The sequence below is a fragment of the Arachis ipaensis genome, chromosome B04 (genome assembly GCF_000816755.2).
Source record: "Arachis ipaensis cultivar K30076 chromosome B04, Araip1.1, whole genome shotgun sequence".
NCBI classification, from domain to species: Eukaryota; Viridiplantae; Streptophyta; class Magnoliopsida; order Fabales; family Fabaceae; genus Arachis; species Arachis ipaensis.
Window position 1 is genome coordinate 89,830,115 of NC_029788.2, and position 10,036 is coordinate 89,840,150.

General features: G+C 36.3%; 1 long non-coding RNA gene across 1 annotated transcript in view; it reads left to right on the plus strand.

The window, feature by feature from the left end:
* Positions 9,154-10,036, plus strand: part of LOC107637873 — an 11,320-nt gene continuing 10,437 nt past the window's right edge. Inside the window, exons 1-3 of the long non-coding RNA XR_001619586.2 lie at positions 9,154-9,288; positions 9,367-9,502; positions 9,614-9,727. This is a non-coding gene — a long non-coding RNA (uncharacterized LOC107637873). The remainder of the gene's footprint in view (positions 9,289-9,366; positions 9,503-9,613; positions 9,728-10,036) is intronic.

Below are 10,036 nucleotides of genomic sequence, written 5' to 3' on the forward strand. Positions count from 1 at the left end.
AACAAAAAGTTTTTAACAAAGAATGAGATGAGATTTTAAAACTGAAGAATAAACTGAGATTTTGAAGATGAAGAATGAGTAGTATGATCCAAACTGAGAGCAGTGTGATGCCAAAATTGACGGAGCTCAACGAAAAAAGGAATAATGGAGTATGTTGAAAACAAATGAGTGTCAAAATTGAGGAATAATTTTCTACAATCAAATTATAAATAAAAAAACATAAAAAATTTGACATTTGTGATATTTGTAGTGTGAATTTCTGCTTTTATCGAAAATTGTTGCGGAGATGGGATTTGAACCCGTGAGCTCAAGGTTATGAGCCTTGCGAGCTACCAAGTTTCTCTACCCCGTCGTAAAGAGAAGAATTGACAACTAATGCACAAATGAAGATTGAATGTGCCCCTTTATCTTTTTGTATAAATAGAATAAACCATTTGTACAGAATGATAAATGGACCTTCTTATGATCGTTGATCATAAAAATGAATAAAACATTGAAGAGAAATTTTCAACCTTCCCTTACCAACTCAATCTTGTTGCACCAGGCAACAAAGATGCATTAACCATTTCACGAAGTATGTGTCCAGATAACCCAAAATCCCGATAATTTGCTCTTGGTCTTCCGGTCAAAAAACAATGTCGATGAAGACGTGTAGGTGCACTGTTATGCGGTAGTGATTCTAACTTTTCATAAATTTTCCATTTTTGACTACGACGAAACTTTGCTTATTTCTATTTTTGAGGATCGACGAATCAAATAATATTTTGTTCCAATTTTTTTCTCTTCTTCTCCCTCTTAACCAAACTTTTCCTTGCCATAATGGTTAATTTCCTATTAGTATTAGTCAATTATACAAGTCGGATCCTAGATATAGAAATATAAGTAGAAATCGAATATAGAAGAAAAGGATGCAGATACAAAACAAAATTATATTAACCAAATTTGCCCGATGTAGAGGCAATCAAGAATTCTGCCTAAGTAAATATATAACCTACACAAAAGTGGGCTAATCCAACCAATCTCACTTGCACAATAGAAAGAGCCATTGGTTTATTTATCCAGCGAATCAAATTAGCCAAAGGTGTGCGTTCATGAGCCCATGCTAAAGTTTCAATCAATTCCTGCCAATATCTGAGCTAGGAGATTAAGAACAAAAATTCAGTAGCCCAAACAAGATGTCAAAATAAAAACATCCGTACCTAAACGGATAAACTATTCATACCAAAGGGGTAATTCTTTAAAGAATGAAGAACGAAAACTTAATCTTGAAATAGATCAATGCAATACTTCAAAATAGAATAAAACTTAGCTTAATAATCCATAAAAACATAAACAGAGCTCCTAGTCCCTTTGACAGAGGAATTAGTGACTCATGTAGAAAGATGAAAAACAAAGATGAAGGAGAATGCGGCTAGGTCCGGATCGCCCATTCTGTGAACAATGTCACTTATTTATATCCTAAGTTTACCTAAAATTCAAATTCAAAAATAAATCTTATCTTTTATGAAGAATAAGATAATTAATAACAATAATTCAAATCCTAATTAAAACCAAATCAAGTCAAAGTACAGAATCTTCCATAACTTTTATCGAATTTGCACCTTCCACTAGAGTGGGCTTCCTTGGCGTTGCACTTTGGGCTTTGGCATGGCATGCCAGCTTGAATTGGGCTTGGGGCGTTGTGTAATACCCTCACTATCAGAATGTCACGCTTTTGGCTGTGCCACTCTGATAACAAGAAGTTTACAACGACTTCATATACTTAATAAATAGGAGCCTTTGACTCAAAACCATGTCACTGTTTTCTTTTAAAAATATATACAAAACTTCTTAAAAATAGACAAGCATATACATATATACAAAACATCTTACATAAGTAGCTTACAAATATAATATACATACAAAGCATACAATTCCTATCCCTCTTACTAAACACAATATTGATGGCGAGGGAAAATAAATAACAATTAAACTAATATAACAACAAAATCGTATAAATAAATTGCGATTAAACTCTTCGGAAGTCTCTTCGTTCGTCTCCTGAAAAGATAAAGCTGTAGGGGGGTAAGAACCTAATCACACGGTCTCACCATGGAGTTTTAGAATTGTCATAAGAAGATATTTAATAAGAAAATAGTTTCTTAAGCTCAGTGATTATCGTTGTCTCATGAATCTTTTAAAAATCGACGGTTTAACCACTCAAAAATTCAAAGCCTTTTTAAAAGAAATCAGTTAAGTATCCAAAAATCCAAAACTCACTTTTCTTATAAAAGAATGTTAAAAGTTTCCTAACAGTGTGAATGGCCAACCTGTTTCAAACATAGGTTTATTAAGCCTATGCTGAACCAGTTTGATATTTCATACTTTACTAAATCTAAATCAGAAACCAATCACACAATCAACCAACACTATCATCAATTTAGCACCAAAACTCAATCTCAAAAGTACCACACCAGAACAAACAAAGGCAAAACTAACAAGCAAAACACAGGTATAGATAACAGTTATAGCAAGTAGCTCAGACAGCAGTTAAAGACAGTTAAGTAATTAGGCAAACCAAAACAAATTCAAATCTAAACAAAGCATGCAAATGCATATGATGCATGTCTGCCCTATGGCTATTGAGTCTCATATGTTGGTTATAAAGCCAACCCAACATGTCCGGTAGCTAACCCGGACATCGTCCTCTTGAAAACTAGTGAGCGGTACAGTACCATGATCCTCACTTGGTGGGTGGTAAACCACCTCGATCCCCACCATCTGCGGGCGGTAAACCACCTTGATCCCCATAGATGTTTTCCTGTACACACGTGGGCAGTAAATAACCACGATCCCACAACAATTTCATATCAAATCTGATGGGTGGTAAATAACCACGATCCCTACAAAACAATTTTCTTTAAAACCTGGTGGGCGGTAAATAACGATCCCCACCATCTGCGGGTGGTACACCACCACGATCTCCACAGACATTTTAAAATTCAAATGCTTTCTATTTGTCAAACATGTTTCATCTTGCTTCAACAATCATAATCAAGTTACTCAGCATATAATACTTTCTGTAATAAATCAAACTCAAGTATGATTCATTATTTTATTAACAAATTTAAAAAAAACTAATATAATTCTTAAATCCACAATTTTCTAGATAACATTTAAAACAAAGTCTCATATTTTATAAAAAATTCAGCATCATCTCCTTTAAAATTCAGACTCTGCCACCCTTTTTAGGTCCCATCCAAATATTCCTCAAACCCTTCTTCACCATTTCCAAATCTCAATCATTTTCTAAGATTCAACCAGCTCTAATATCAAATTATTTTTAAATTGAACCAATTTCAATAATAAATATTTTTCAAAATCAAACTAGCTCCAATATTAAATCATTTATAAAATCAAACTAATTCAAAATCACACTGCTCCCAAAATCAAATCATTTTCATATCTCAAATCATTTCCAAAGCCAATTTATTTACATGATCAAATTAACTCTAAAACCAAGAAAAATTACTTTTCATAATAATCAACTAAATAACTTTACAAACCAATTTCTTATCAACAACCGCACACCACTCAAGCAATCAGTAATTCAATCCAGCAAACAGCCACATCCATAAGACAAACATAATCGCATACATATTTTTTTCACTTCAATATCTATTTATAACAACTCTATAATATAAAGTAAATTTTGAGAAAAACCCCTACCTTTATGGCGTATTAATAACACTACGAGGACGTGCCAGCAACATTAACCAGAATAACAGCGGCATCAGTAGTTCTGGACAAGGATGGCAATACCGAATAGATACAATAATGATTTGCAGCTAGAAAAAATCAAGAAAATGAAGCAGATTATCATTAAGGCAGTAGCAAACAAGATAGTGACACAAAACAGAATTTAATTCAATCCTACCAGGGGAAGGCAGAATAGAACAACAATGGCAGCCTAGATAGTAAGGGTTTTTGGCAATTCCAATGGCAATACCCACAGTGGCAGAGGCTTTGGCATCTGCAAAAACCAAAAGTAGAGGCAGAACAAATGACAACGGTGAGCAGGGACAGGGACGAAGTGCATCAGAATTAGAGTAGTAACTTCAATGAAAGTAGAAAACCTCAGTAGCAGCCAAACAGCAACAGTAACGATACATAATTGAGCTAGATCAGTGACAACAATACATCCGACAGTAAGAGAACAACTGGGTTCATCTCCAATGGCGGCAGCAATAACTAACTCCGGCGGCAGCGACGCTGGGCAGAAACGGCGGAGGAGCGACGCTCACTCTCTTCGGGCCTCGTTCATCTCTCCCTCTAGGCTTCTTCCACTATGACGGTGGCACCTTCAATCGACAACGGCGGCTCCGACCACACCAGAGGCGATAGTGACGGTCCCTCTCATCTCTGTTGCGAGGTTCCTTCTCGGTCGCGATTGTCTTTCTCTATCTCATTCCACTGTGAACTTCTCTCTTCCCCTTGTGCTAGATGGCGACGGCGACGGCAGCAAGGCCCCCCACCGGTGCCATTCCTTCCTACTCCCTCTCTTTTCCTTCCACTTCTCCTATGTTTTCCCCTTTTCCCATCTGTTTCCCTTTCTTTTTTCTTTGAGCGTGCGTGTGTGCGTTTTGAAAAGGAATGAAATTGGGAATTAAGGTAAATTAGGGTTTTATTTGAGAATTCTAGGGTTAAGGTAAAATATATATGAGTAATAAAACAATTTTACAAAATATTCATGATAGAATAACATTTTAGAATTCAAATATAATACTGTAAAAATTAATTTCGAAACACATAATTTTATTTATCGGTTTATCAATGAGTTCAAATAATTATTTCTAATTTAAATTATAGAATGAACATATTAATTACATCCTATAAAATACAGTAGAAATTACTTAAATTAAACTATATAATTCTTCTATTACTGAATTTTAATCTCTATCTTGTAAAATATTAAATTATAATAAAATTACTTAAGAATATTAATTAATTTAAAATAAAATTATCTCCGAATCTATTTAATTATTTCTAATAGAATAATTTCTAAAATTATAAAGTTTAAATTTAATAAGATAAAATCACAATTTATTCCTAGCAGTCCAGGTTTCAATCTCTTCAACATCAACATCAAAACGGGGATTGATAACCCATATTTGTTCAGTCTTCCATTCAATTCAACCAAAATTTTTTCAACCCTGTGGTCATCAATATACTCAAAATCGCCAATGTACCATAGTAGGCATAAGAATATAACAAATCAAGATATAAGATAAAATAAAACAAACTTAAGAATCCAATAGTAGTCAGAAAGATGTAAATTAAGGAGATGAAGAAGATTGAGAAATACCATGCTTAAGCACGGTGTTTACTATAATTGAGATACTTACTAAAATTAATGATTTGGAGGGCATTAAAGAGAACAGATAAAATAGTTAGTACGATAAATCCATGACAAGTTCTGAATTTCAAATATAATAAGGCATTTCAAACTCCTTGATATTGGCCACATACCTCTGCATGCTTTCAAATTTAAGACTCGTATAACAGAGGGCGGCATAGTTGATGATCCATCAGTATCAGCAAGCTAAGATAAAGAAATTAAATGATGTGCAATATTCAATTATTGAAAGAATGCAATTAAAACGCAACAAAGGCTCAGATAAGGCTTTTCTGAACCTGCTAAAGAAACTCTAAAAGATCAACATCATTTAAGTTGACACCTAAAATACAAGGTACCTACAAGCAATTACATAACACCACACATCAGTAATATGTAAAACATGGAAGGCATTTAGCACTTCTTGCAAATTAAATTTAAATGAAGTTGATAATAATAAATGCATGGCTCGATGTGAACTGATATAAGTGTGACGGCAATTGGTTGTCTGTTGAGCACATCCAGATTCCTGCAAGGCAATGATAATTGAAAATATAACTATATATATTTTGAAAAACGATTTTAAATATCTGATTTGATAAGATTTTTATTTTGAGAATAGCAAAAAAAAAAATTAAAAATAAAATAAAGCCATAGGTCAAATTTTGATTTGGATTTTTAGGTATATCTTCATTCTAAATAATTATTCAGTATTTTACCCAAACCAAATGATAGAATTAAACTTTTACCAACCAAATAATATAATTAGATGACTTTGCTTAAAAAATTATGGACAATAGCCATAAAACGGAGAAACCAAAATAAAGTATGAGAATCACAAGTTCCCACGTACAAGCCATAATAAGCAATTAAGCATGGCTTGATATATAAGCAGGAATAAAAACTTTCAGCAGCTAAGAAACAGAGGCGAAGTATATCATGAAGCTCTAATCAGAAAAGGAAACAATGTTTGCCGAAATCAATATCCTACTTAGTTCATCAGTCGGAAGGGCAAGAGAAAATGTAAAATGTGAAATAGTAATGTGATACACTCATACACTCAAACTTCCATTATTGAAATGAAGGTACCTTTGAAAGCCTTTGTATACGCAACGCTGCAGCTTTGCAAACCACAACAGCATCAGATACTACTTCCAGTACATCCTCGACTAGCAAAGAGTAAGTACTCACCTAAAAGTATGGTAATCAAGAATTATAATTTGTAGACTAAACTCCTTAGGAGTCACAAATGATCAAAATGAAGGAATTATGACTTGGATTTGTTAACATAGGATGTAGACTTCCATTTCCAATTGGATTGGCAAAACTTGCATGCTATTTTGAGTTCTGAACTTGGTTTTATTAACCTTACAAAGAGGCACTAACTTACCAAACTTGAAGGGATAATTGATAGTCCAAATGAATCAAGCTCAAGTTCTTCAACAGCACCTGAATTGAGGCTGAACGTGTATCTATGCACCTAAGAGTTTAGACTTCCCTTATCAAATAATTGGATATAAATAAATATGTGAAATAAAAATAGAAGAATAAACATATAATCACCTTTGCAATATTCTGTTGAGAGGGTGTCATAACTTTGTATCCAACCTATCAAATAATATGATAAATCAACTACCATCTTAAAAAAAGTTCTACCTTGTTTTAATTTTGGAAGTGCTAGAAGAGAATAAGCAATTTGTGTGCAGAAAAGCTCATCATCTCTACACATAAAGTATATAAAACGTTACTAAGACAATACAAAGAAGATTGACTTTGTTATTTTGCAGGTAATTTCTCACCCTGTTTTTCTTCAATTAATTAACGTTGATTTGATTTTTCCCTATCAATGCAGTTTATAATTTGCTGAGAATTTTTAGGGTTGTTTTGTAGTTGATAATTTTGTAGTTACTCCAGTAGTTTGTTCATTAGTACTATTTCACACAATTATAGAGGAAGGGTTGTCGACAACGCAATGCACCTTGAGAGAGCGCCCTTCGGCAGAAACGGGAAGAGAGATGGAAAGGGGAATGGAGAGGCCCTCATCAATGTGGAGGTTGCGGAGATTGGAAAGCGGGAGGGGAGGAGGTAGAAGAAGATATCAGGGGAGGCAGAGGCGCCGATTTGGAGGGTACCTAAGGATGCGACAGCGATGACGACGGTGACAGTTAACTTCCCTAACTCCCTCTGTTTCGGTGACAGTGAACTTATTAAATGAAACTATTATTAAGAAAAAATTATTTTAATAAAAATAATACTAACCATAGTACTATAGCCACTAAATTTTTTCACTAAAAATATTTTTTTATATTTTTAGTGGCAATAATAATAATTGCCATTATAATATATAATATTAATGGCAAATATATAATGGCCACAAAAATATAACTTAAATTAAAAAAATAGCGGCCATTATATTATTCCTGCTAAAAGTTTGTCGCTAAAACTAATTATTCTTGTAGTGCACAAACAGTTTGTTCTTGACTACCCAATGGTAACCGAACCATGAATCCAAGAAATTAACAAGATTTAATCACAAATCAAACACAAAATCACTCAATTTAAGCCACAAACATCAAATCAAAAATCACACATTAAAAATATATTTAATTATTACAAAATTATCAAACCTTACCTCCGTACGAAATCAAAACAATGGAGGCACTGAAGAAGCTTTTTGACCAGGCTGCTGAAGAAGAAAACAGTAGAATCGATTCCTCCACCAAAGATACCAGAGGGCTAAACTTCAAGGGAGGGGAAATAACTTCACTGTCAATTCTACCAAACAAAAGTGACACCAACGTGTAGAGGAGGAAGATACGAACACTTTTATCGGATTTAACTTTTTATTGGAGTTACGAATCTCAAGAAATCAAAGTCAAAAGCTCTCAGGTTTTGTGGAATTTACGTTCCGTCTCTCTTTTTTTTCTTTCTTCTGGTAACATTAAAGGAAGAAGATGAGATGTTGATGATGGTGATTAATAATGATGAGGATGGTTTTGAATGGTTTGGTGACATGTAGGGGGTTGGGTGTCACGAAACCGAGCTGCTGAATCAGCGATTCAAGTTATAAATATCCTAAACAGATAATTATGAAAACTGGATATATTAAAACCCAAGTAATAATATATATGAGTTACTAATATCACCCGGTTCCTGAATCAAAGGAAAAAGAATGAAAATGGAAAGAAGAGGGGGACTGAGCCAGAAGGACGAAGCAGAGAGGGATAGGGGGGACCGAGTCGCGGAAGAGGAGAGGAGGGAGTTCGCTGTCGCGCCGCCACGTCGCCACCGCCGAAGCTTCCTGTGACGCCTGTCAAACCATCACCGCCACTGTGCCATGGAGAAGAGAGAGTGACGCGAAGGAGGGAGATGAGGCCTCATTGTCGTCGCGCTCTGCCGCACGCGAGGAATGCCACCGTCGAAGCCGTGCCTTTCGTCCCTGCCCAGTCGCGACTCCGCCATCCTGCGCCACCGTGGGTCCATTGTCACCGAACCAGACAGAGGAAAGAGGGAGACTCTTCCGCGGCGTCACTGCGCCGGACCGCCGCACGTGAGGAACCGGGCTGTCGCTGCATTTCCCATCGCCGAGGAGAGAGAGAGCTCAGGAGAGAGGCGTGCCACACTCTGCTGCGGTCGAGCCAACCTTGCTGCCTCCGCTGCTGGGGGTGGTTTCCGTCACGGTCGTCGGCAAGAGGGAGGGAGCAGTGCGAGAGGAATAGAATGCGATGGAGGAGAAGTCGGCTCCGCCACTGCCGTTCTGCTGCTTTGCGGTGCTTAGCTGAAGCTTCTGCACTGTTGCTGCCGAAGGAGGAGGAAGCCTTGCCATTGTTCTGGTCGCCAGGAGCAGTCCGGTGGCTACCGGAACCACTGTCGGGGATGCTGCCGCTTGGCTCAGTCACTTCTCCTTAGTTACGGTAAGAGTTACATTCCAGAGCCCTTGAAAATTTGAACTGTTATATTTGGGTAGGAATCCTAAGGTTTTGATAACGTAGGGCTGAGTTCGAGTTATGGCATGTCACGGTTAGAGTTGTTGTTGCTGTTACGAGTAGTTGGGGCTGAGGTTGCCTCCGTCGCCGGAGCTGTGCCGGGGCCGGTTCGAAACCGCAGCTGCTTCGTGTTGTTATTCCGGTAAGAAATTATGTTTCGAAAGCCTTACGTTAGTGTCCCGTACGTGTATTAAAGCCTTTATGGTATTAATGTTCCTAGAGTTAGTAACTGAGGTTGCTTGTTGTAATTTAGAGCTGTTTATGCTGCTGCGAAAATGTGTGGGGCTGTGCTTTGAAGCTGCCTTTGATTTTGAGTTGAGGTGAAAAGAACTTATGAGGCGCTTGGATTATGGAATTGTGTTTTGAGGTAGGGGCGCTTTCCAAAAACTATATTTTATTATTGGAATTATTACATATGGGTGCTGATGTGAGATATTGTGTATTTGGTGATTGTATCTGCCTTATGTATTATTTGATTGACTCGAATGACTATGGATGTTGGTTTGGCCGAATTGTTGTGTGGCTTGTGAAATGTAATGTTTGAAGTCGATTCTTTAAAGATTTGAAATGAGTTTAATCCGTTGAGGATTGGTTTGAATTGAGTCAATTATTTCAATGATGTGAAAAGTCGAATGCACTTTTGAATTCAGCCTGGTTTACTTTAATTGACTTGGTT